Source organism: Haemaphysalis longicornis, unplaced genomic scaffold (genome assembly GCF_048455015.1).
Source record: "Haemaphysalis longicornis isolate Haplotype H1 unplaced genomic scaffold, Haemaphysalis longicornis Haplotype H1 scaffold_3, whole genome shotgun sequence".
NCBI lineage: Eukaryota > Metazoa > Arthropoda > Arachnida > Ixodida > Ixodidae > Haemaphysalis > Haemaphysalis longicornis.
The window spans coordinates 212,878,647-212,904,264 of NW_027526335.1; positions in this window are offsets into that span (position 1 = coordinate 212,878,647).

Consider the following 25,618-nt stretch of genomic DNA (forward strand, 5'->3'; position numbering starts at 1 on the left):
AGCACTTTTTTGCGCCGGGCGAACAAGCACAGCGCCCAGCAGAGGACTACGCATCTGCGAATGCTTTTCCGTCTGAGAAATGCAATTGCTAGACGTGAGATATTGTGGAAACTTGGGGGATGCTTACTGCACGAGCGCAAAACAACAAATAGTCACCTAAGCTGCTTGGAATGTAAAACTACATAAATGTGTAAACTGGTTATACATCGTTGGCGTGCTGTTGCCATAAGCACCGACTGCTTGCGGGCAGTGGGCACAGGCCAGAATGAACAGACCCTTGGCCTGGTGCGAACACGCTTTTTACGATACAGGCATGAGTGAGGAAAGCTACAAATATAGGGGAAAAGCGCGTGGCATTTGAGCGTCTGCGGGGACGCAGAGGGCGTTCATGCACTGCGTAGGCCTCGGCTAGTGAATGCTACGATTCCAAGCCGTCCTGGGAGGCTTATCTTATGCATTTTACAGCCGAAAACATGGCAGAAGAGCGGTACGATGATTACTGAGATATTCGGAATGCCCTTTCAACAACGCCATTGATTGTGTTTTACAGAACCGAAACCGAAACTTGCTTGATTGCTAACCTTGGGCATCGTCCAATCACGGTGCCCCCTCCTCCCAACGTCACAGTCTTAGTTGGTGCGGCCGCCGCAAACTGCGCATGGTAGTTTTTCTTCTTTCGCGCTTTGTAAAATAATTACCGATTTGTCAACCGGATAAACGATGAAAAGTGTGCTAATGTGAGCCAGTCTACGCAGTGCAAGCAAACACGGGAGCTTGGCAAATTCACTTGAGTGTCCAAAAGTGTCGCGAACTGGGCCAGTTGGTACAGATTCATAGTGAATCACTACTATGAATCACTTCAGTGTCCCTTCAAGATGCAGCGATTCTCGCTGCAGAATTTCTTTCACGCTTGGATAGGAAAATAAGCCCTACCTGTGCGTGTTGTGTGTAATCAATGTTGTAACGCTATCGTGTCCAGCCTGTGGCCCGAAATATCTAACGCATACTGTGGAGGTTCTATTTTAATGGTGCCAGACTTAATCGTTCCAGAAGCTGCGTTATATGCATGTGTTCTATTTTTTGCACCCTGTACGTGCTCATAAATGTGTGGTGAATAGTAAAAGAACCAGTACAACCTATGACCTATTTAATATATACTCAGTTGACCGAAGTGTTTGGAACGTGCAAACTTCCTCTAGCTGCTCCAGCCAAAAAGGTATACCAAGAAAAAACAAATCACTCAGTGGTTACACATGTATAAATTTTACGGTCAGAGACTTTGTCAATAGTAATAAAAACGGTGATGGTAGAAAATGAATACTTCACAGTTCAGTAACTACACGTCAGCGCTCCTGTGGGAGCTACGGTTCTCGAGGGTATTAGTGACCTCTTGCAATAATTGCAGGTTCTCTTCATGTCGACGTTCTCTATCGGCCTCAGCCCGCTCAACAAAGTTTAAATAAAGATTGTTGCGACCGCCGCCCTCTGCTTGGCGCTGGTGCGCTTCTTGCAGGCCCCACGACCGAATAAGCTTCCTCTGCAGCGGCTGCGCTGTTGTCATCCTGCAGCAACTGTGGAGCCTCCTCGTCGCCTTCATCAGGCGCCCGGCTTGTGCAGGCTGGGCACTGCAACAGCATAACATTATGCTCAGGCTAAAACTGTGTTGCTAAAAACCGCGAGTTAGTAATGACCATAAAACTCCTCTCGAAAACAGCCTTCCAGAACTAAGTAAGTTCAGCTTCTGGACAAATTTTTTTGCTTTCCCTTTTTTGTAACTCGGAACCCTTACAAAACTCTCACACTAACGATGTGTTTAGACAAGGACACGCGCCTTTATTTAGTTCACACGCAAGCGGCCCAAAAGAAATCTGAACGCTTACATGACTATGCAGAATAACTTTTATGCTTGAGCAGTGTCGGTTTTGTGGTTTTAATAAAGTTTAAAGCAGTACAGGTAGTGCACCGGGTACATTACCGAGGCTAAATCTAAGTGTGCGACACCCCCCCTCCCCTCCCAAGTTGCGAAGATCTAGTTTTTTAATCCTTGGTTTCTTGTTATTCCACCGAATTTATGGTGCCATGAGATAGGCCTGCTGTGAGCAGATGTTTCGTGTTATGATAAATATTTTGAACATTTATAAATACTTTTCCCCGTTTACATTTCTTTACAAATGTCGCAACAATACTTCTATACACGGTTGTGTTACCGTGCACAACAGCAGAAACATTATCAGTAACCTCAGAAGGACATCTTATTTCTGTTTTCTACTATGGATTGTACTGTTGAATGGGTCCGTATTTGCTTACCCCGTTTTTGTTCGCTCCACGCCGGGGGCCAACAAGTACTCGGGCTCTGTGGCTTACTGGCGATCCACAATCGACTGCAGCTCCCTATGTAGTGAATGAAAAAAAAGTCATTGTGCGTGTGGGCTGAAGGAAAGATGTATTTAATCAGAGGCCTCAATGTTTTCTTGCACTTACTTCTCAAACGGGCAAGTTTTCGCGTGCTTCAAGGTTTGTTGGTTTTGGAATTTAGTGCCTTTGTATCGCCTCTCCAAAGACTTCCATTTATTTTTCATTTTGTCGGCTGAAGCCAGGTTTCCAGAAAATGTCACATTCACCAATTGAGCCAGATAGTTCCACATGTGTTTTTTGTTGTTGTTGTTTTCGCTTGCTTGGCCGGATCGTTCTGAAAATTTTGATACTCTTTGCGCAGGACCAAAGACCTTCGCCGTCTTCTGCAGCGCTGTCGTCCACTGCAGGCTCGCTGTTAAAGATTGCGCGGACACCATCTGCAAGAAAAAGATCTTATCGCATTAGCTTCAGTGAGCAGTCGCATGCAAACATTTCATGAAGGCTTGCAAACCTCGCCGTTTGTGTATAAGTGCCGTCAGAGGCGAAAACATGGTGCCCCTCATGAAACACCGGTGCCCCGTCTTCGTCGAAGATCGGATACACGCGCGTCTCGACGTCGTTAATGACGGCGAACGTCGCAGAAAAAGACGAGCCCGCCATCACCGGGCTGAGCAGACGACGATCAACTCACGCGCGAACGAGCGAGAACGCCAACGAGACCGCGAACGTCCCTTTACATGTGTCGCCTGCTCGCGCGTCGTCTGCTGGTGTTTATGTCGTCTGCTAGCTGCTCTATTCTGAGCAGTGAGAGCAGTTTGGGGAAGCTCTGAGCTGCTCTCTGGTACAAATGAAATACGATTCAGCAGCTCCTGAAGTGAAGGGCGGAGCCAACGCGGCGCTGCTTCTGCAAATAAAATACCGAGCAACTTGTAGCTGCTCAAAGCTGCTTTGAGCAGGCAAAAATTGCGTTTCCCTTCTTTTGACACAATTTTAAATAGTATTCAAAACGGTTGAACGGTATAATAAATTTTCAAGATATTTTCTTTGCACGCCGGCTACATCCCGGTGCTGGCAGCTAGCCGACCAGCGCTACGTGCGAGCGCGCATCTTGTGACCATCATATGTGGTAAAATCAAGCATAGAGTTTCATACTAATATACACTAGACGGGACACTGGCGCTAGTGTCTACGCGGGCCGCCGATCATCTGCTTCAACCCCCATGAAGGCAGCCATGACGGGAGGATGCGTGATTTTCTAATTGGCGTGATTTGCGGCCTGAATTGAAGTGTCTTTCTGAGAGGAAAATTTATACAAAGTACGCATACTTGCTCATTTTTTTTGTATTATTAGTTGTGTAATCCCACAAAGTCGCACAACACTGTGAAATAAGTAAAATGTGTGTTTATATTACCTTGCAGCGAGGTACTCTCGGCGCTCTCGGCCTGGCCGCTGTTTGGCGGTAGATTTAACTTTGTTTTTAAAGAGACGTTTCAATGTTTTGGAAGAGCTGCTTATGTATTGCGCTTGCGTTAAACGCGTACACAGTAAACTCAATTTCGCTGTTTGAATAACGCTTATGATTGACGCGGGTTGGCGATCAACTCCAGTGTGATTGTCTGCTTTAGTTAGGTGTCGAGCTCGTGGGTTTGCGTCGCAAATGCTTTGAAAGTTTTTAATTTTACCGCGAGCATGCTAATAAACATGCATTCATTTTCTGTGTTTGTCACCGTCAGACCACATTTAAAATGTTGGCACAACCTTTATGATTGCCCACCAACTACAGTATTATCGTCTGTTTTGAAGCTTCGGAGCTTTCGGTTTCGCTTGATAAGTTCCCGCGAAGATGTTAATACATTGTCTCTAAATGTACGTCGGTCGCGCTCGACGCTCGCCGTCCTCCTCTAGAAACTCACCTTTGAGAGCGCTCTGCGTTGAGTTTCGCCCAGAAGCCCAGCCGCTAACAGATCGAGTCACTGCCACCGCTAGCAGCCACCACTAATAGCCCGCCACCGCCCGCCAAACAGCCTCCGCTAATAGCCCGAGTCACTGCCACGCCCCCTTGGACACACACGGGGAGAGCAGTATGTTTTCGTTATTACCCAAACTGTCGCACATATTCCACTCACTGACTAGCTCTGGCAGAGCCAGTGAAAATGATAAATCACTATTAATAATTAGAGAAAACCAAACGTAGCTCTGACGATGGCTACGACAGGTGTGGTTTCAGTGAGCTGCAGCGGTTTCGCTGGATGGGTAAAAATGGAGACGTACTGCTTTTATCACGAGTTTTGAAGCGAGTGTGAGGTAAAGCTAACTATCGATAAATTTTAAACACGGGTATTAAAAAAAGGAACTGTTACAAGAACCTAATTTCGGGAGCGTAACGAACGTCCGTACGTACCCTTGTCTTCTGGGATAGGAGCACGTTGGACGTACTTTTACCATATTAGCATGTTAGTAAAACGAATATTAGTCCTGATACGCATTTCAGTATGAAATGATATCTTTAAACACACGGCAATAAGCATTTGTTAGCTTCACGTACTCGGTAAACGCAATAAAGTGTTTGCGTATCGTTTACGCTTACCTCGAAACCTATCGTCTGCTACGCGGCCTGTTCCCGCGTTTTAGCACGAGCGTACGGCGCGCTATAGCTTCCGCTTTTTTCCCACCAAGTTAGTTGACAAAATGCCCTGGCGCTGTGTTTACCCTTTCTGCAACAACAAATATGAGCCGGGAAGCACCAGTGTGTCGCATCATAGGTAAATAGGTTTTCTTACTACGAGTTTTCCTTAACTGCGCGGTCCCAGCCGAAGAACGTTTCTGGAAGTGGATGCAGTTGCACCAGACCAAAGTACCACTGAACTTAAAGGGGCACTGACACAAATATTTTGCATCTTGTTTTTTATTTGTTGAGATAAATAGCTAGTGACCTACTTATCACCTGTAGAAACCTCATTTCCTTCAGCGTGCAACGGTTGTTTTAAATTAGAGGCATTGTCAATGCGGCCAGTCGTAGTTTCGGTTTCAGCGGGTGCCGCGAAACGATGGATTTTGTGCGAACAAAACTGACCACGTGACCGTCGCAGGGATATCACCTTATATCACAGAGCAAAGCTGCCGTAGCCCTGTCGAATCCGTGTCGCCGGCAGTTTCTGCCAATGCCCCCACGTACTGATCTCGTGACGTGAGCCGCTTAATTAAAAAGCGATCGTGGACGTGACGCAGGCGCTGCGAGTGCAAATGCTGCCGCGGCTAGAGAACGACGCGCGCTGGGAGCAGCCGGGCGGTCTGCCTACAGGTCCGCCTACAGATGTGTTCGGCTTAGCACTGCGGCGGATGCTCGATTTCCGCTCTCGTAAGCGGTGCAGATGACAATTTTTAATGCAACCCGCCATCGCATCATTAACTCCTTTCGCATATAAACTGCCGTGGTTCGGACTTGGGTGCAATTTCGTGCAACTGTAACAAGCATCAATCGAGCTACTGGCGCCGGCCTGGGCCACTTCGCGGCCGTGGCCGCCTCCTGCACAGCGACCGTGCGGCTCGCTCAGTGGGCTTTTCGTGTCTCCGGCGCGTTTTCGCATCCAATGTAAATCAAAAGTAATAGAAACAGAGTGCCTGGAATCGCTGTAAAACTTTGGTCGCGGCAAGCTGCCCGATGAGCAGACGAATTCACGGCGCCTCCGCCTCCAACGATCGGGTCGTTCGTTCTCGAGAGCAGAAGCTCCGCCCTCTGGCCCTCCGATTGGAGCGGCGAGCCGGGCGAGCCGGCGAAAAGCGCCGGCAGTGCGGAAGCGGCAAACACAAACTCGTGACGTGTGTGGATGTTGTTTATTTACAAAATACCCATGGGATGTCGATTGCGCGTGGTCCTCTGCTGGCTGCTCGGTTGTGTTTCTCACACTTTAAAATTGATTTTAAATATGTTCTAGGCTGTATTCGCCGCTGATATTTTGCAGATGATGTATATGTGTCCACAGCAATCTATTTCCGAAGTTATCTCGCGTTCAAAATTTTGTGTCAGTACCAGTTTAAGTGAAAGTGAAGTTGTATTCAACTGTCCCAATGGTGTTTTGGCCAAGACCATCTTATGGTTCACACATGTGAAAGTGACAGCTGGTGATTTCTGTTCAGTTTCCCTGGTTTTACCAAATTGCTCAACACAGCAAAGTCTGGAGTGGGGAAGAACCAGGTAGACAAGAGAATGAGACAATGCCATAGCAAGAAGCGTACAAAATTTAGGAACATGCAAGACCAAGTTCACACACTTTGGCAAGCTGGTGACTATCTGCCGAGTTTTACCATGTCATACCACTACACTGAATTATACTGGGAAGATGGCCGGTGCAGCTTTAATGAAACCTGCAGAGCTTTAAATAGCTTTTGGCCGGAAAGTGTCAAGAAAAAAATAGCTCCCATAATAAACAATTTATTATATAAAAACAAAATTTTTACAAGCTTGTTGCAGAAAGCTTTCCAGAAATCTTAAAAAGACCCCATTTTGATGCAATTTTAAGTCACTTGGCACTTGGGTTTGCCACAGCCATGCATGTAACATGATAACAGTAAATCACCCTTCAAAACGCCTGTTTGCAGGAATAAAGAAATAGCACAGTGTTGTACTATTGACAAATGTGAACACTGACATTCTGCAATAAATAATAATAAATACACTGCATGCCATCAGATGCATGTATTCTTACATATTAGCTGTTCAGGTTTCCATTGGACAAGCCAGGCCTTCAGCAGAAATGCCTCAGTGCCATGGCTATTCCGGTCTATTATCCAAAAAAGCACCACATGCTCCGCTCAGACCACTTTGAGCCATATATGTTTCTCGCTGGCATCCAACGTCACCTGGTGTGTGAAGGAGCAGTGTCGTCACGCTTCCAACAACCAGGGAACACCAAAAAGGTAAGATTGTGTCCTTTATTTTCAATTTTAAGAATATTCACAAACAATTTTCAGACAAGAAGAGGTGCAAAAGAGCATACAGAGAATTGAATAACACGGCACATCCACAAAGCAGTTTGGATACACTCTACATTGTGCTACCAGCCAAGGCGCATCTGCTAAACTGTAATAAGACTATTCCACTTCATGAACGCAGTATTTCACCCGAGGCGCTTGAGAACATCAGTGTGTGTACAAGAATGTGGATGCAATCCCGGTTCACAATCCCGATTCATCAGCAGAGTACAAGTTGCAGGAGCTCTGCACACACACTACAGCTACGTCACTCAGTTCGAAAAAGCAGAACACCATCACAAATTTGTTATGCACAGATCTACACAGTCTGAATTGTGATGAAGAAAAATGAAGGTTACTCAGTGGATTCTCCTCTCAAGTAGCACCTTCCCGCTGTATGGTAACACATGATGCGTACACCCACAAGAAAACGCAAGAAACAACAAGGAAGGTTGAATAGTGAAAACAACGTTGCAGGGTACCATTGCTTTATTTCAGTTCTTGTCATGTTACTTTATAAATCAATGATTCTCGCACCTTATAACTATGAGCAAACAACACAAGACATAGCATTTGTAACAATGACGAAAATCTAGCATTCACAGTCGTGTACATGTAGCCATTTTGGAACTGTGGAATCATCAAAGTTGCCTTAGTGTTAGTAACGCACACACTGCAGTTAATAGAGCCCATCATACTTCTAATGTAGTAACACATGTGCGCACTTCCTGAAGACGTAGCACAAAAAAGGGAAAGACAAGAAGAGACGAGGACAAGGCTAGCGGTCATCCTCGACTGTTGTCCTTTGCCTCTTTTTTGCGCTACGTCCTCGAGAATGCATCACCAGCAAGCCCAACTTTACACGCACGTCTGGGCTAGTTTTTACAATGTTTAGTGATATGTGACTTTTGTGATAAGTTTACAGAACTTTTGTTATGTATGGTGAAATCTCGCCACATGTTTTGAGCTTCATAATGATACAGCGGGTTGACTGAAGACAAAAATATGCACAAAGAAAACAAGACACTGTGTCCGCTTCGACTTGTAACAGTACTTTCTGAGCACTTTATGCGTAATGATGCTGTAAGTGCTGCATTTATAAAATGTCCTGGTAGCCTTTCACCACAGATGAGTGAATACAGGTGTGTATGAGTAAATATAAATGCACATTCTTTGGCAAAATATGCTGACACAGCAAACCCGCATAGGTCTCAGAAAATTAAAAGTGCAAGCTTACATCTTGAGTGAACCTGAAAATACTGAAAACTTAGTGAAAACAGTTTTCTTTCTTGCCACCAAAAAATATTTTGTTCACAGTTAAGTGTTAATTATATGCTTTGAATGCTTTGTGGCCAAGAAAAATTTTATAAAGGCTGTACGCATGTGTGTAAACATCAGTGATTCCAAAGTAATGTTTAGATGTTATTTTCTTCTGCAGTGAGTTGTATCCCTCAAATTATTCTAGCCTTCAAGCGTAAACGCATATTAATGAGGTCAAATATGCTTTCCTGATTGCAATGCCCACGCTCCTAGCTTTGCATACCAGCATGCCTTACACTGACATTTCCGCACAGCCTAACTGCTCTCCAAAAAACTAAGCAAGAAAAACAGAGCTGAAGAATGATTGCTGTGGAGTTACGATTTCGAGATTATTTCATTAAAATTCACTTACTTGGGCCGCCAAAAGTAGGTTGGTTGCGTAAGGGCGACCTTATTGATGAGACTCGGAAGCTGGGCGCCCTGTTCAGTGATTTCTCGTATTGCTTGACTGAGAAAAGGTGTTTTTTTTTATGAAGCATCCACATCATGCGGTAGAGTGTGCATGGCTCAAGGCAGAATTAACAGCTCCATAGGTATAGCCCAGTGTAATGTGTGTAGTATTGTACAACTTGGAAATGCGTTTCTCAGGAGCTGTCACAAGGTGACCATGTCTTTGGAGGATGGCTTGAGACGTGGAAGTGGAGAGATTCTTAACCACGCGGTCCAAAGCACCCAGCTCTTGAAGCACCTTCTGGAGATGATTTCTTGTGTTGTTGCAAAGTATAATGGCAACAGTCTCATAGGGGGATGCCTGATGTAAATGGGAACCAGAAGCCATACAAGCGACCTCGTTTTTTGGCAGGGGTGAATCAGAGTCCAGACAATGTTAAGAACCCGCAGGCATAGGTCGGCGTATTCACTCGTGAGTACACTCATTTGTACTCAAACTCACCAGTGAGTACGATGATGAGTGATCACACACCCAGAAAAAACACAGTGAGTACGATGACGAGTGCGTACAGGGGTAAGTCCACTACTCGTGAGTACAGTACTCATGAGTACACTACTCATGAGTGTGAGTACTCATGAGTACAGTATTCATGAGTATGAGTACTCACGAGTTTGAGTACTCATGAGTATGAGTACTCATGAGTACACAGTACTCATGAGTATACAGTTATCATGAGTACACAGCTCTCATGAGTACACAGCACTCATGAGTACAATACTCATAAATACTGTTTTTGCGAGTGCTTGCACTCTTGAGTATATGCACTCCTGAGTACAGTAGTGCAAACAGTAGTGCAAACAAGAAAACGGACGACAAAAGCTGCCACCCGAAGACACGCAGAAAAACGCAGTTTACGGCCACGGCTGCACCGTTCAGCCCCGAGCTCCCCGAGCCCGACCCGGCCTGAGAACAAGAGGAGACGCCAGACAAAACGCGAGTGCTTACGTTCCGTTTCGCTTTCTCACATGTACTTGCCTTCGCGCAGTAAGTCGCCCAACGACAGTGCACCGCGTCAGACGTTTTCTTCCTCTGTACTGATTTATATGTAACCTGTGTTTTTCTAATCAATTAAACAATTTATTTTTTCTACTTAGTTTTTCATTCGAGCTACGACCTAGCTAACAGTGCAGATAAGTTGATTATTCGTGAGTAATACAAATTGAGTACTCAGATTGACTACTCATGAGTGCAGAATGAGTAGTACTCATGAGTGCAGAATGAGCAGTACTCATGAGTACAGATTGAGTACTCATGAGTACACATTCAGTACTCATGAGTACAGATTCAGTACTCATGAGTACAGATTGAGTACGAATACTCGTGATGACAAATGAGTTTGAGTACAAGTGAGTACGATTACAAACGAGTATTTGATGAGTGAGTACGAGTGATTTTGTGAACAGACGAACTTTTTGAGTCTGAGTTTGATTGAGTACAGCGTGAATAAAAAATTGTGATTGAGTTTGAGAGTTCTTTCTAGACGTTTTCCCTACCTATGCCCGCAGGTCAGACTTTAGAAAGAGGATATTTGCACGACCCGTTGAAATGCGCCCGATTTGGTAGTTGCTACCTGAGATTATGGGATAAGGGAATTGAGAAGAATAATAATTCTACATAGATGAAACTTGCTTAAACACATATCGAGCTTGGGAGTTGCCTGTGCAACAAGAAAGACAACAGAGGAACAAAGGTTACAATGTAGGGAGCCTCTGTATTTATCTGCAGTCTTAAGTGCCATGCGCGAAACTTTTTAAGTTGAAAGCTGTTTGCGTGAAGCCATCATAGAAAAGTAGAATCTTATCAGCGGGGCTGTCAACGAGGTGCCAGGGCTCTCAGTCACCTGTGAAGGCTTTTCAACATGCACCGCGATCAACTGCTACTTTGCTTTCTTCATTCTAGTCTATCCTCATTTGTAACATGCACAAATACATAAGCAAAAAATTCAAGTGTGGACGCTCTGGTCTGCCCTCCAATTCACCATATTGATTCAAATTGGGAAAAAAATATATTTCTGCACTGTACAGATGCCACCACGATTTGCAGCTAAGGCCATATTTGTATTAAACACGGGTACTTTGATTTGTCAGCTGTCATGAACTTTTCTTCTGTGCATGTCATTTTTTTTCTCCCTGTATGCTTACCTGCAGGTGTGTGTGGCCACGGTTGTCAGCCCTAGTCCCACATGTGTACAGCACTCACCTCCTGCCCAGCATACGGTTGCCCTACTTCAAGCAGTCTTCGACTCATTCACCGGGCAAGTCCCACAGGAAAGCCAAGTTGGAGACGGGCCAGCGCAAGAACATGAGGACGCAGCTTTCTTGGGCACCACAGAAGCTGCAAGCCCTGACAGTAGGCGACCCCCACAGCAGCCAGCAGAACCACGAGCCAGTACGCCTCCAGCTAAAAAAACATCCGCAGCAGCCACTAGCAGCACTGAGCACGCGTACACCACCTCACAGACACTTGAGCAAAGAGTAAAAGGCTGTCCCAACAGCTCAAAGGTGCTCGGAAAAGAATAAATGTCCTGCAGGCGAAATCAAATCGTCTCACTCAAAAGAACCTCAGTTTGGTGGACGTCGTCGACGACCTCAAAGCCAAGCACCTTCTGTCAGAAGAGGCCGAGCGGAAGCTTGAGGCATTTGGCAACCTCCCCAAGGACCTCCTGGACAGCTGGTGCACAAATTCAGGACAACAGCCTCATGGAAGGCGGTACAGCCTTGGAATGAGGAAATTCGCATCCACACTACACTACTATTCCCCTCAAGCGTATGAGTACTTGCGCACACTCTTTCCTATGCCGCCTCCGAGTACTGGGCATGTACGTGGACGCCCACCGCACGAACGGGACGGCAGCCAACCACATAGTAACGAAGATCGGGATAGCGACGAGACTCGTCAAGAGGGTCACGTCGAGGTCCCGAGGAATCCGAGAAGCGAGCCTCCTGCGACTGCTGCAGGCATTTGCAGTTAGCCACGCAGCATACGCGGGGGCATTTCACAAGTGGACGGAAGCGGAGAGGAAGCGAATCGATGCGGCCATCCGCAAGGCGTATGCGGGTGCCATGGGCCTGCTCAATGGCACCAAGACGACGGCCTTGCTATCTCTGGGAGCGCACAACACGCTCTCGGAGATCGGCGAGGCCCAACGTACTGCTCAATTGACGCGCCTGGGCCGCACCGCGGTCGGCAGGCGGCTGCTGGAACGAGTGGGCCTGTCCTCCCCCGAGGAACAAGACCACGAAACGTCTCCACTCACGGAGTCAACCATGCGAAGACTGGTGGTGTATCCGCTGCCAAAGAACATGGGTCCCGGCGAAAGCGAGGGACGACGAGCGGCGCGAGCCAGGGCGCTGCTGCTGCAACATCAGAACGACGAGGGCGCCGTCTACGTGGACGTGGCCAAAGTCAGGAACAAAGACGCCTACGTGGCGGCGGCGGTCGCCGCAACGACGGGCAAGATCGTCACGTTATGCAGCGTGCGTGAGCGGAGCGCGAGCCAGGCCGAGGAGATGGCGATAGCCTTGGCGGCGCGCTCCCCGGGCGTGCGGACAATACTCAGTGACAGCAAGACGGCCATCCGTAGCTTCTCGCGCGGAGCCGTGTGCGGGGCGGCTGCTAGGGCGCTGGCAAGCGACGAGTCCAAGTCGAGGCTGACACTAAAATGGTTCCCGGCCCACATGGGTAGGGACCTGATACCAGGATCTCCGAACCGCAACGAGGAGGCGGATGCCGCGGCCCGTGGTCTCGCCACGTGCCGGACCGCGGCCGCGCCCGCCTCCGAAGACGCGACGGCGACCGAAGAAGGCGAGGAGCATCTGCTCGATTACAGCGACATCCTCGCGTGGTACAGGGAGCAACGGCGTGGCTTCCCGCCTCCGCACAGGGATCTTACTCGGTGGGAGGCGGTGAGGTTGCGCCAGCTCCAAACCGAGACTGTGCTGACCCCATCGCTAGCGCGACACGTGTGCCCCGAACTCTACGTGAGTGAAATGTGCAGTGTGTGCGCGAGCGCTAGAGCCACCCTGGCTCACATACTCTGGGGATGTGACGCAGACAGCGCGGACGGTCCGGTGTTACCGCCGCAAGTAGAACAGCGTGTGGGGTCTACGGACCCAGAAGACCAGCGAAGGGCCGTCCGGCAGCTCGAGGCCGCACTGGCGCTGCAAAGGCGAAAGGGGGACACCCTCAGTAACCCGAGCGGCGCCGGGGCACGAAGGCCTTAAGGTCTAGGCCCGCGTGACACTAGGACTTCTAGTGTAACGTGAGATAGGGTGAACCCCGCGCCCTGCGCGGCCGGAGGGAATCCCGCATGCTGGAACCCAATAAAGTCTACTCTCTCTCTCTTTCCTATGCCGAGTGTCCGCTCGATCAGGCAGTGGCTCAAAGTTGTGGATGGTTGGCCAGGTCTCACGCGTGAGGTGCTGGACGACCTCAAGGAGAAGCATAAGGATGACACACCGCGTGAACAACTCTGCTCCATCATACTTGATAGCATGAGCATCAAAAAAGCGTGTGAACTAGATTCTTCAAGTGGCCGTCTGATTGGCTATGTTGACTTAGGGCACACCCAGGACCCTCAGGACACCGACGACCTGCCATTAGCCACTGAGGCACTCGTTTTCATGGTGGTAGGCCTGGCAGCCCCATGGAAGATGCCTTTTGGCTATTTTTTGAATGCAGGCCTTTCTGGGGAAGTTTTAAAGAACCTAGCGCTGGAAGCTATCCATTCCATACAAGCCTGTGGCCTACACGTGGTAGCTGTTGTGGGCCAACATCGTGATGGCCAAGCTGCTCGGGGCCACGTGCACAGACACAGCTTTGAGGACCTGCAGCCATGGTTTCCGAACCCAGAGAATGCCAGCCACCCCATCTTCATGGTCTTCGACGCCTGTCATGGCCTCAAGCTCCTCCGGAACCTCTTTGGAGACAAGGGTGTTCTACAGAGCAATACGTACGGGGTAAGCAAACAATGTCTTGGTCCTATGAAACCACCTTTAGACTTTTAAAAAGGAAGCCAGAAGCTGCACAAAGCAAAATACGCTCATGTGTTCCTAGCTGTAGCACGAATAAAAACTGGTTTAGGGCAGCTGTCATGTACCAAGGGCACCCCCTGAGAGGGATGCATCAAACCCCCCACCCCCGAAAAATAGAAGAAAAACAAACAAACGCCAATTCGAACGGAGCGCCATGAACGCGCCAATGAGCAAGCGCCAGCGCCGACGCACCGAGGAATCATGGGCAAAGGTGGCAGCGCACTGGACGGCCAATCAGGGAAGGCCGCGCATGGGACAAGTTGCGTACTGATCATATAAGGACATAGAAGAGGCAAAGAGCCAATGGGAGTGCGCCACGGCAGAGCCCAGAGGGGATATAAACGGGGCGCACAAAGAGAAGGGGGAAGCAAGACAACGGGAGGCAAGAAACCGAAGAAACCAGGAGGCGGCCGGAGCACGTGCGCTTCAACGAACGAGCCAGGGGGACGCGGCCAAGCCATCGACCACGCCATCCGAGCCTGGGCGGGACCGGGCCGACTTGCATCGGCACCGTCATCCTAGGTGCACCACGAACCTGTGTATTCGTGGCCCCAGCGGCATCGGTCGGGCACCAGCGGCCAGCGTCCACGCTCCGTCGACGTTCGTCTCAACGGCCCCGAAAGGCTACGTTCGGGCCGAGCCTACCGGGAACCTCCAGCGGCAGCGGCTACCAGGGGGCAGCCAGCAAGGAAGCACGCCACCGAAGGGATGACCGCGCGCGTCGAACGCCGGCATCAAGGACCTCCAGCGAGAGCGGCTACCAGGGTATAGCCACAGAGAAAAGAAGTGAGGACGCGCGGAGCCCACGCGGTCCAAGGAGTGACCGCGCGCATCGAACGCCGCCACCGACGAAGCGAGACGACGGCTACCACCGAGTCGCGGCCACGCAAGGGTGCGACACGTCAGCGCCGATGAACGGGGTAGGCCAGTCCAATAGGGACGCAATCATAGGACACAGCTAGGGAGTTGTGGTTTACTGAGATCACCTAGAGTGTGATAGAATGAGTTGATTCGGACGAATTGCATAGAACTTTATTGTAGAGCCCTTTGGGTTGAGAGTTGACTGGTATGTTGGGATTGTTAGTAGAGGTGTGAGTGTTTATCGTTTGTGTGTAGTTGAACTATTGTGTGCTTGTGCGTTAGGGTTTTTTTGTGCATTAAATGGGTGTTTTGTCCAAATCGTCAACGGCTTCCCTGTGTCCATTTCTCTGAGCTGGTAAACACCACCCCACCATCCGTTCACGTGACAAATAATTGGCGAGCCTGCCAGGATAGATTTATCCTCACAAAGGATATTTCCATCGGGCCCACTCACGTGTCTAACCAGCTTGGAGAATAGATTTGGAAAGGTTGTTGACGCTAGCTCAATCGCACGGTTTGAACAAAAACGTTTTTTGAATTGTTAGATGAAGAGAGCCGCAAAGTGCATGAGAAATTGGATGCAGAAATAGAAGAACTGCGAAAGAAGGTAGTACTAAAAGCATCGAGGCGGCACTTCGTGAAAAATAGTTTGTGAGAGCAAGGAGGGAGCATTGGCCCTAGATCACCTGACAGTAGAGGCACGTGCCTAGCCCACAGCGATGATGCCGAAAGCAAAAGAATAGAAATAGAAAAGGTGCGTTCGCGACAGAGCTCGCAGGAAGAAAGATGCAACGAGAGCGGTGAACGTGCCGCACGTGAGATCGAAGGCACGCGGAACGCCGACCGAGACGAGTCACGTTATATAAAAAGAACGCGGGTCGGAGACAACCACGAGGCCTAGAGTAAAAATTAAAATAAAGAAAACGATTGTGTCTGCAGACAGCCCACTGACGAGAAAGCCGCTTTCGAAGAGCGAAGGGGTGAACGTAGTGTGACACGGTAGCAGAACAGATGCAGAGAGATGAGCGCTCTGAGAAGAATCGCGGCGAGAAAGGTTTGATGCCTCCAAGTAATTATGATGTTTCGAGGTTGCCCAGCTTCTCTGCGCAAGCATTGATTGAGGACGAGGGGTCTTTTGTACCGTGTACCGGTAGCAATAGCCTGCGGCTACAAGGCTTTAGCTGTGTGATTGTCGAGCAAAAGGGAAATGACACTCAGGCAGTGCAATCGGAGTCTGAGCTTGTAACCGAGGTGAACGGTGCAGAACCCTGGGACGATGTTTCCAGACAGATAGGGCCGCGCCCTGAGACCGGATGCTTTGCAGTCGACCAAAGCAAGCGAAGAAAGGAATCGGGCGGAGGTGTCGTGAAGAAGAAAGTGGGCGCAGGCGGAAAGTTTGTGCGAGCCCCCACTAAGCAATCTCGCATGCACATCAGCGAGAAAGAGCATGCTTCCCATAGTCACCTTCTGGGGCAAAGGGAGAAAGACAGTGTGAGGTGTAGAATGGCTAGAGTGCGTGAGCGTAGCCATTCCAAGAAAGTGAGGCTAACGGGAAAAATGGCCCGGATAACAATCAAAGTTCACAAGAGGAGCACACTAAGGGTCAAGATAAGAATAAGAAATAAGAAGGCCAAGAGTGAGCACGAGAAGGGTAGCTCTCGACGAAGATGTGCCGTGCTAAGCAGCTTGCGAGCTAGTAGTGGGCAAAGAACCGCGCTAAAGGGTAGAGTGACAGGGGAGATTGTAAAGCGCTGGTTTCTTGCTAAACCATCGGGCCAGGCTGTGCGCCAGCGACAAACGAGCGATATGAAGGAAGAAAGTTGTGATAACCGAGTGGATTGTGTAGAGAAAGGTACTGAATGGTTGAGGCAGAAGAAGGTGAAGATGAAGCCGTAGCTCAACGAACCCGGTTGAAATCATGGAGTCGACATGGACAGAAATAGGACACTTAACGGTGGCGAAATAGGTTTTGTATTGTGATGCATCACTAGTGAAATGAATGAGTTAGTGATGAAGCTCGGACTGAAAATAGGGGTGTCGAATATTAGAAAATTGATGTGTTTGATTTGGTGATGCCATCTAACAGGTTGTATGAGTAGAGTGGTGTAAATGCATGATGTGTAGATATAAAAGAAGGGGTTGCAAAAGGCGATTGAGGAGTAGGAGGAGGAAAGATGTTTTTATGGGGATTGATAAAAAGTGTTGTTGAATAAGCGACGTATTGATGACAAAACGGGAACATTGTGTGAACACTAGAGAAGTGTTAAAGAAATGAAAGTGAAAGGTGTAGTGAAAAGTACGACTAAAGAAGTGAGCAGGGGTGGTGAACAGCGGACTGCGTGAGTAGATTTGTATAAGACATGATTACTTGGGGGTTTGTAAAGTGTTGAAGGGTGTGCGGACGAAATGTATATTATGGTGTGTAGAAAGAAGCGAACTCTAGAGTGATGAACAAGTGAACGGTGGTGTGTAATAAGGTGTGCTGTGTGTGAGTAGTGAACAGTGCTGGTGATCAGAAGACACCTCGGCGGCCAAGATAAAGTAGTTTTTTTAGAAAAAACTCTTAAAGCGGGGGGTAATTGTCATGTATCAAGGGCACCCCCTGAGAGGGATGCACCAAACCCCCCCGAAAAATAGAAGAAAAACAAAGAAACTCCAATTTGAACGGCGCGCCATAAACGCGCCAATCAGCAAGCGCCAGCGCCGACGCACCGAGGAATCATGGGCAAAGGTGGCAGCGCACTGGTCCGCCAATCAGGGAAGGCCGCGCATGGGACAAGTTGCGTATTGACCAATAAGGACATAGAAGAGGCAAAGAGCCAATGGGAGTGCGCCACAGCAGAGCCCAGAGGGGATATAAACGGGGCGCACAAAGAGAAGGGGGAGGCAAGACAACGGGGCCGTCGACGTTCGTCTCAACGGCCCCGAAAGGCTACGTTCGGGCCGAGCCTACCTGGAACCTCCAGCGGCAGCGGCTACCAGGGGGTAGCCAGCGAGGAAGCACGCCGCCGAAGGGATGACCGCGCGCGTCGAACGCCGGCATCAAGGACCTCTAGCGAGAGGGGCTACCAGGGTGTAGCCACAGAGAAGAGAAGTGAGGACGCGCGGAGGTCACGCCGTCCAAGGAGTGACCGCGCGCATCGAACGCCGGCACCGACGAAGCGAGACGACGGCTACCACCGAGTCGCGGCCACGCAAGGGTGCGACACGTCAGCGCCGACGACCGGGGTAGGCCAGTCCAATAGGGACGCAATCATAGGACACAACTAGGGAGTTGTGATTTATTGAGATCACCTAGAGGGTGATAGAATGAGTTGATTCGGACGAATTGCATAGAACTTTATTGTAGAGCCTTTTGGGTTGAGAGTTGACTGGTATGTTGGGATTGTTAGTAGAGGTGTGAGTGTTTATCGTTTGTGTATATTTGAACTATTGAGTGCTTGTGCGTTAGGGGTTTTTTTATGTGCATTAAATGGGTGTTTTGTCCAACTCGTCAACGGCTTCCGTGTCCATTTCTCTGAGCTGGTAAAGACAACCCCACCATCCGTTCAAGTGACAGCAGCATAAACAAAGCTAGTCCATGACACTATTGTCACTTTGCAATGAAACATATTAAGGTACAAGGGCCCTACATTCGACTGCACAAGTTCCCGGGAAATCTGGGAATTTGCCGAAAGTCTTTTCTGATCGGCTTTCAATATTAATCACGTGCTTCGGGTTGAGAAAGCGGTTGTGTGTGCTGTCGTCATTTTGAGGTTCTATGCCGTTTACGAGCACCAGTGTTAAAGTTTCCCTTATTTCTCTTTACTGAAAGCGCATAATTCTTGGTTGGCAATGAAAAACCAGGCTAAACGCACTAGACATGACAACGTAGGCCTGTCTTTGCTATTCAAGAACAATAATGCCTGTAATGCACGCCCTCTCTGTGATTGGCTGATAAGGCATGACGTAATTTAAACAGTTGGCGGGAACGATCACGTCATGCATTGGCAACTTCAGCCTGCGTGAAAGTGACGTAATGCTACGTAACAGCGTGAAAATGGCGGCTGATTTTGTCTCAAAATAGGGCAAAACACTGCACCGGCTTTTGGCGCTGCGAAATGTCCGCGCATTTGCAGCAGGCCCAGTTTCGCATGCACGCTGTTTAAAGCAGAAACAATTAGAGTTTTAACTACTTCACAGTCAGCGAGCACGGAGCATACAAATAACGTGCCGTAGTTTGCTTTTCTGTTTGGAAATAAAATAAAAATTATTTGTTTGGCATAACGGTAACATAAGAGGGCAGTACAAGCCTGTCCATGACAAAGAGAACCCAGTGCATGGCATTAGTCCACACTCGTCCTAGTAAACTGCTGGGTCACATGATCGAACTCAACAGAAAAATAACAAAGAAAAGTGAGTATTTGTTTTATTACAGCGCTGATTGAAGTCGAGATTGATGGATGAGTGAATCGGCGACATCGGTGCGCTCCGCGGTTATCAGGCGTAGCGCTTCGCTGCTCTTACGTGTCATACAAGCAATGGTAGCGGCCGTTGTTTTCTGCGATCACGCCATAAACTTGTAACATAGCAGCAGACGATGGCGTGGCGGCGGTGGCGGCAGGGAAGGTGATAACGCAACAAAGCTTGCATTGAAGCAGAGAGCCCAGCTATGTTAATAAAAGCGATTGAAATAAATAAATAGATACAGTAAAAAAATTGTGTGATGTTCTTTGGCTCGACATCCGCCTTTCGCTCGCTTTTGGATCAACGTTAGTCGATCGCCTTGTAATGTTGGCGCCAAATTTGACCTCCATAAATGTGTTTTTCTTGTCAGCCTCAGCTACCGCCTTAATTTTTATAGTACAGGGCCGTCCACGCTAGGTGCGAACACGGCGCAGCGTGGCCGTGCTCCGCGGGCGCCAGCGCACAAGCCGCGGCCGCGCATCGAAGCTCAGCGGCGCAGGCGTACAGGGGCTTGTAGGCGGGGCTTCGTGTCGTCTGCTAGCGCGGGAGCGCGCCGTGCTTGCTTTGCTGTGAAGCTCGCCCAACTCTCGGCAGGCTTGTAGCGTCTTTGCGCGCCGCGACGCGTTGCGGGAAAGCGCACTTCGCTCACTGCGGCGCGTTTGTAGTTTCTTCGTAAGACAACTGAGCGCTTCCTTTTTTCCGTGCCACCATTGCAATTCAATGCATATAGTGTTACAAACATTTCTGGACTAGTTTGGTTTATTTAATGAAGAGGAGAGCTGCGGATAATTTTGACCATCAGGATTTATTTAATGTGCACTGGCATTATGCAGCACATGAGGGTCCGTGCATTTCGCGTCCATAAAATTTTGGCAACATGCGGCTGGGTTTCGATCCCGCGGCATTGGTCTCGATATCTGTTGGCTTGTTTAACAGCGGTGCTGTTGTTGCAGGCCGTAAATGTGTGCGGTGTTCGTCATCAGAAAACTTCGGGTCATTGATACTCCCGCAGTTTACCGCTCATGTGAGCCCGCGCCTCACTACGAGCGCTTGGAGAAGCCCAGGCTTGCACGTGGCGCTCGCAAAATAAATACCAAGGAAACAGTTCACGTGCGTCTGCATCTCAGCGAGGGGGGGGAGAGGGGGACAATACAGCTTGCTCTACAGACGCCCAGTTCGCGAAGGCGGTTGCCGCCGGTTTTAGCGCGTCCTGAAGCATTCCACTTTGGGCGAAATGTGCAAACCTGCCGACCAAACCTACCGGGCCCGCCATTCATGCATGAGGAAGAAGATGGATGTGACGATGACTGCTACTACCAAAGTGGAAAACAGTGACAGGCCATGTAAATAAACAATTTCAAAGCTAATGCAATGCGTGGTGGTGTGTCTTTCAGTGCTTACATAGAAAGAAATCTTTCAGCTTCGCTATGGATCAAGCCTTGTGTAACTTTGGGCAAGGTTTTTCAGTTTTGTTACAAGATCATCGCCCATTGTCGAGATAGTTCAAGCAGCCGCCCAGCAAGCGAGTCTCACGCATCCAGCACGATCATCCTACTCTCCGGCAGAGTCTTGGGCTGGTCCCAATGTGGCCTGCTGCGTTATAGTTCGTAATCATTAGTTGCGAAGCATATACCTGGCTAATTTTTGAGACACAGGGGCCCTACCTACCCTTTCTCTCCACCTGCTACGTAGCCTTTTTTCTGTTCTAATTCGTACTTCCCCGCAATGGGCCTATGTGAGTAATGAAGCTCTGGTCACTAGTTCCATGCCCCACCGTAGTGTAACAGCTTCTCCGTTCTTGCGTTCCATCACTTCTGCGTCCTTCTCCTTACCATCCCAAAACGCATGGCCTATCAACGCCACGAACAGGAAAATTACCAGTATGTTCAATATGCCTTCAATCCAATCGGAAGGATTGTGACAGCTTACTGTAGTTCATCCCCTTTCCATTCCGGCACTGCACGGCACGAAACGACTGCTTTAAATCAATCCTTTTTTGTGCTCAACCTAGGCTCTACCTTAGCCGCTGTGCTTCAAATTTCTGCTGTGAAGTCATTCGAAGTCGCGTCGAGCCACCCACGAGCGCTTCCGAGCTGCAGAGAGCATGTAAACACTCCGACAAAAAAGTGAGCCAGACGCCATATCCAGTAAATATGGCCATCTGCTTTAAAGAGCACACGAAGAAAATAAAGCTTTGCTTCGTAGCCCTCTTTAGTTCCAGAATGTCGTCAAGACCCGAGAATGCCCCACAGCCGCGGCTCACTGGTTATAGTGCTTGGCTGTACTGAGCGGAGAGATCCATGTTCAATTCCGGTAGCAGGTGCAGCGTTTCAACACAGGCGAAATGCAAGAACGCCCGTTTGCTGAGCTACATCACAGGAGAGCTTCGTGTGGTTATCCGGAGGGCTACTCTACAGCGTCTCATAGCCACAGTCGTTTTGCAAAATTAAACCCCATAATCCCAACCAAACCAGTCCAGAAATGTTTGTAACATGTTGCCGCATGTTGCCAAATTTTCCCGCATGTTGCCAAACTTTGGCAACATGTTGCCGCATGTTGCCAAAATTTCATGGACGCGAAATGCACGGACCCTCATTTGCTGCATAATGCCAGTGCACATTAAATAAATCCTGATGGCCAAAATTATCCGCAGCTCTCCTCTTCATTAAATAAACCAAACTAGTCCAGAAATGTTTGTAAGTGTTATATGCATTGAACTGCAATGGTGGCACGAAAAAAAGGAAGCGCTCAGTTGTCTTACGCAGAAACTACAAACGCGCCGCAGTGTGCGAAGTGCGCTTTCCCGCAAGGCGTCGCTGCACGCAAAGACGCTACAAGCCTGCCGAGAGTTGGGCGAGCTTCACAGCAAAGCAAGCACGGTGCGCTCCCGCGCTAGCAGACGACACAAAGCCCCGCCTCCAAGCCTCTCTGCGCCTGCGCCGCTGAGCTTCGATGCGCGGCCGCGGCTCGTGCGCCGGCGCCCCGCGGAGCACGGCCACGCTGCGCCGTGTTCGCACCTAGCGTGGACGGCCCTGTACATGCCAAGTGTTTTTATATCTTTCTTGCACAATATTTGATACCTTGGTAGTGATCTTTATGAGTGACTCGTCAAATTACACTGCATGTCGTCATAGCTATAGGTGCAGCACGTCACTGATTGCTTACGTCGTGCTTACGCAAAAAAACATGGGCGAAATGCCGGCAATTTGTGCAGTCGAGAATAGGGCGCTAAGTGGCTTATTGAGATAAATAAAAAAAATTATGACGTTAAGGACCTGTACCTTAAAATTTTCAACATCAAATGCCATTATTGAAACCGCAAGATTTCAGAAATTATCCATTCCATAGAATGAAAACTGAAGACGAATAGTTGAGAAAAAGAAGTTTTCATAAAAACAACATAAAATGAATCACAAACTTGTCTTTAACTCTGAAGCCATTTCTTTTAGTTTTTTAGTGGGGAGTCTCCAGGTATGCTGCTCATGTAAGTGGCAACACTAGACTGGGTGATCCACAGCCTAACATGACATGCCCAACGGGAGAGTGATTGTGGAGTATATGGCATGGACAATGGGCAGACAGCACGAAACCATAGGAAGCAAATTTAAAAGTGTTCACACTAAAAAAGTTGCGTGTTGCATGACTACTCTGAAAACAGCACGGGGGCTGGGGCTGCAAAAGAGACATATATGTACAAGTGCTGTTGCACAACTTGTGAATAATTAGAAATGCCAATAAATAAAAAAAACAATATATCACGTGGCGGTGGTGCAATAACATAGAAAATACTCCAGATAAACAAAAAAATGCCCACAGCAGTGACAAAATAAAAAAAGATCACGGCTTTTATGTAGAAGACAAGCAATTTTAAACCGCCCAGATACGCAATTTCGTATTGAAGAGTGCACCTGCAGGCCAACACACGCAGTTGTTTCTCCGGATACCAGTAACTGATGCCTTGGCAGCTTGTTTTCCAGCAGTAGTATGAAATGTTAAGTTAGCCCTATTATATTGTGTTTATAGCCAATCTTGTCTCGTGTCCGCCATATGTATAAGTATAAGTATAAGTCGTCTTGTGTCCGCCATATGTGCTGCTCATGCTCCGAAAAAGTGTGCTTTACGATCACACATTTGAAAGAGCAAGGCCTTAATGTTTTCTGTTCATGCTCTGTCACCTTGGACCATACTTTAAAGTCCCCAAGCTACCAGTGCTGCTTTTTACCATTGCAGTGCAGCCGACTGTACGGCAATGAATGCAACTGAACACGCTGCATTGATGACCCTGCCCGACTTTCGTACCGAACAGCAATGTATAATCAACAACATGGAATATTCCGTCTAAATAAAATGCGCAAAAATAATTTTCCCAACATTACAATTCAACTGTAACAGTCACGCAGAATTATCTGTCCTCACGGATCTGAGAAAAGAAAGACATGGACAAAATAATTAAATCCGATTACATGAACAAGTAGATAGTGAGGCAAAAGAAACAAGGGCTTCCCTCAACACCTAAACAATTCGATGCCAACAGAGGGTAATGTTAAGCTCAACATGATAAAGGCAATGAGCTATTAGATGTGACACAAGCTTAAATTATATTGTTTCATTTAAAAACAACCTTTCACCTAAAAAACTGGCAGACAATATCTCCACAATTTATTTCAGGCTGTCAAGTAAAACTTCATTGTTCTACTTCAGAAACTCCAAGAGGAAGAAGGCCTCCGTGCAGCCAACAGGCTTTCCCGAGCTCATATTGAGCACTGGCGGCAGGTAAAGAGCTCTTAAAACAGTTCACAATTTATTTCGAAACAAAAGTCTTGGTTTTGTACATTCAATTTTTTGCTAACAGCGTAATTCAGTCTTTTTCTGAACTGTTGTCAGTTCATAACAAAATTGACAGCTGTTCATCACTTTGTGTTATCGGTTATTTGTACGAGTGGTTCAAACAGACCACAGTTAAGTTTGCATGTTAATTTGGACTTTGTTTTACAATTTTCTGTACACTTTTAGCATTATTTGTGTTCACAATCCTGCGATGAACTTGAGCACATTTTAAACAGCAAACTGTACACTATGAAAGGTGGGAGGAGGAGGAAGCTGCAATTTTGCAACTTAATAGAGGTCAAGAAAGCTGTTGTCTTTCCGTATGGAGAAGATAGGCACCTAACAGACTCCAGGCTATCCTGCTTGCAAATGCAACAAATTGAAAAGACTGTTGAAAAAGGTATGCTAGAAGACAAATATCAAAACTAGTAGTAGAACAATTCAGGGGTTTACATGATGAAGCTCAAATGAAAGGGCATCACTTTAGCATCTTACTTGCAATGATTTTCCTGGTAGGGCCCTAGAACATTTGAAAGCAGACATTTTAGGTATTCCTGTCTCACGCACGCTGCCAGCGGAAAAAGGTATTTAAAAACTCGTACCGAGTTGGAACTGTAATGTGGAATTTGTGGGTTTTTCATCACGCATTGAAACGCACGGAGTTGTTTGTATACACACAAAAGTGGCATGTTAAGACACTACATGGCCCCATCCCCCATCTTTCAGATTTCAAAAAGTTTAGATCGGAACTAAAACTTTTTCCATCAATTTGCTTAGCAATTCTTCCTGGTTACCCCAAAATACATAACCCCGGCTTCCATAGGAGATAGAGAACAAGGACTCCACAAATAGTAGTTGTCCTTCTTTTCAAACACTATGCAGTTTAATTCAATGCGCTGCCATGTCTTGTAGGGACGCAGCCCCTACGAGCGCCCGCGCAGGGTGATTACTTTGAAGTGCGCGCGTCGAACAGCGATAGTGGCGTCAGTGCGTCATGAGCCCGTGCGCGCGTGTGTGATGAACAGTGAAACGGGACAAATACGTGTAGTGCGCGTACAACCCGGAACATGCGCACAACCAAAGGAGTGGCGTAAAAGCTGCGCTCACAGGAGCGCCAGTGGGGAGTGCGGACCGGGGCACACGCGAGTGCGGCTGCTTCCGCGGCCTGCGGACGGGACCGACGGGCGGCTAGCCACTGCAGTGACGCCCGGACAGCACGGAGCAACCAGCGTCCGCGGCTGACGCTCTTCACCCGTCGTCGGCACAAGTGACTAAAGACATCGTCGTGAGTGTACAGCACCAGGCCGTACCTTTCTGAACAAGCAGTGCTTCAACTGCCGCAATGTTGTCTTT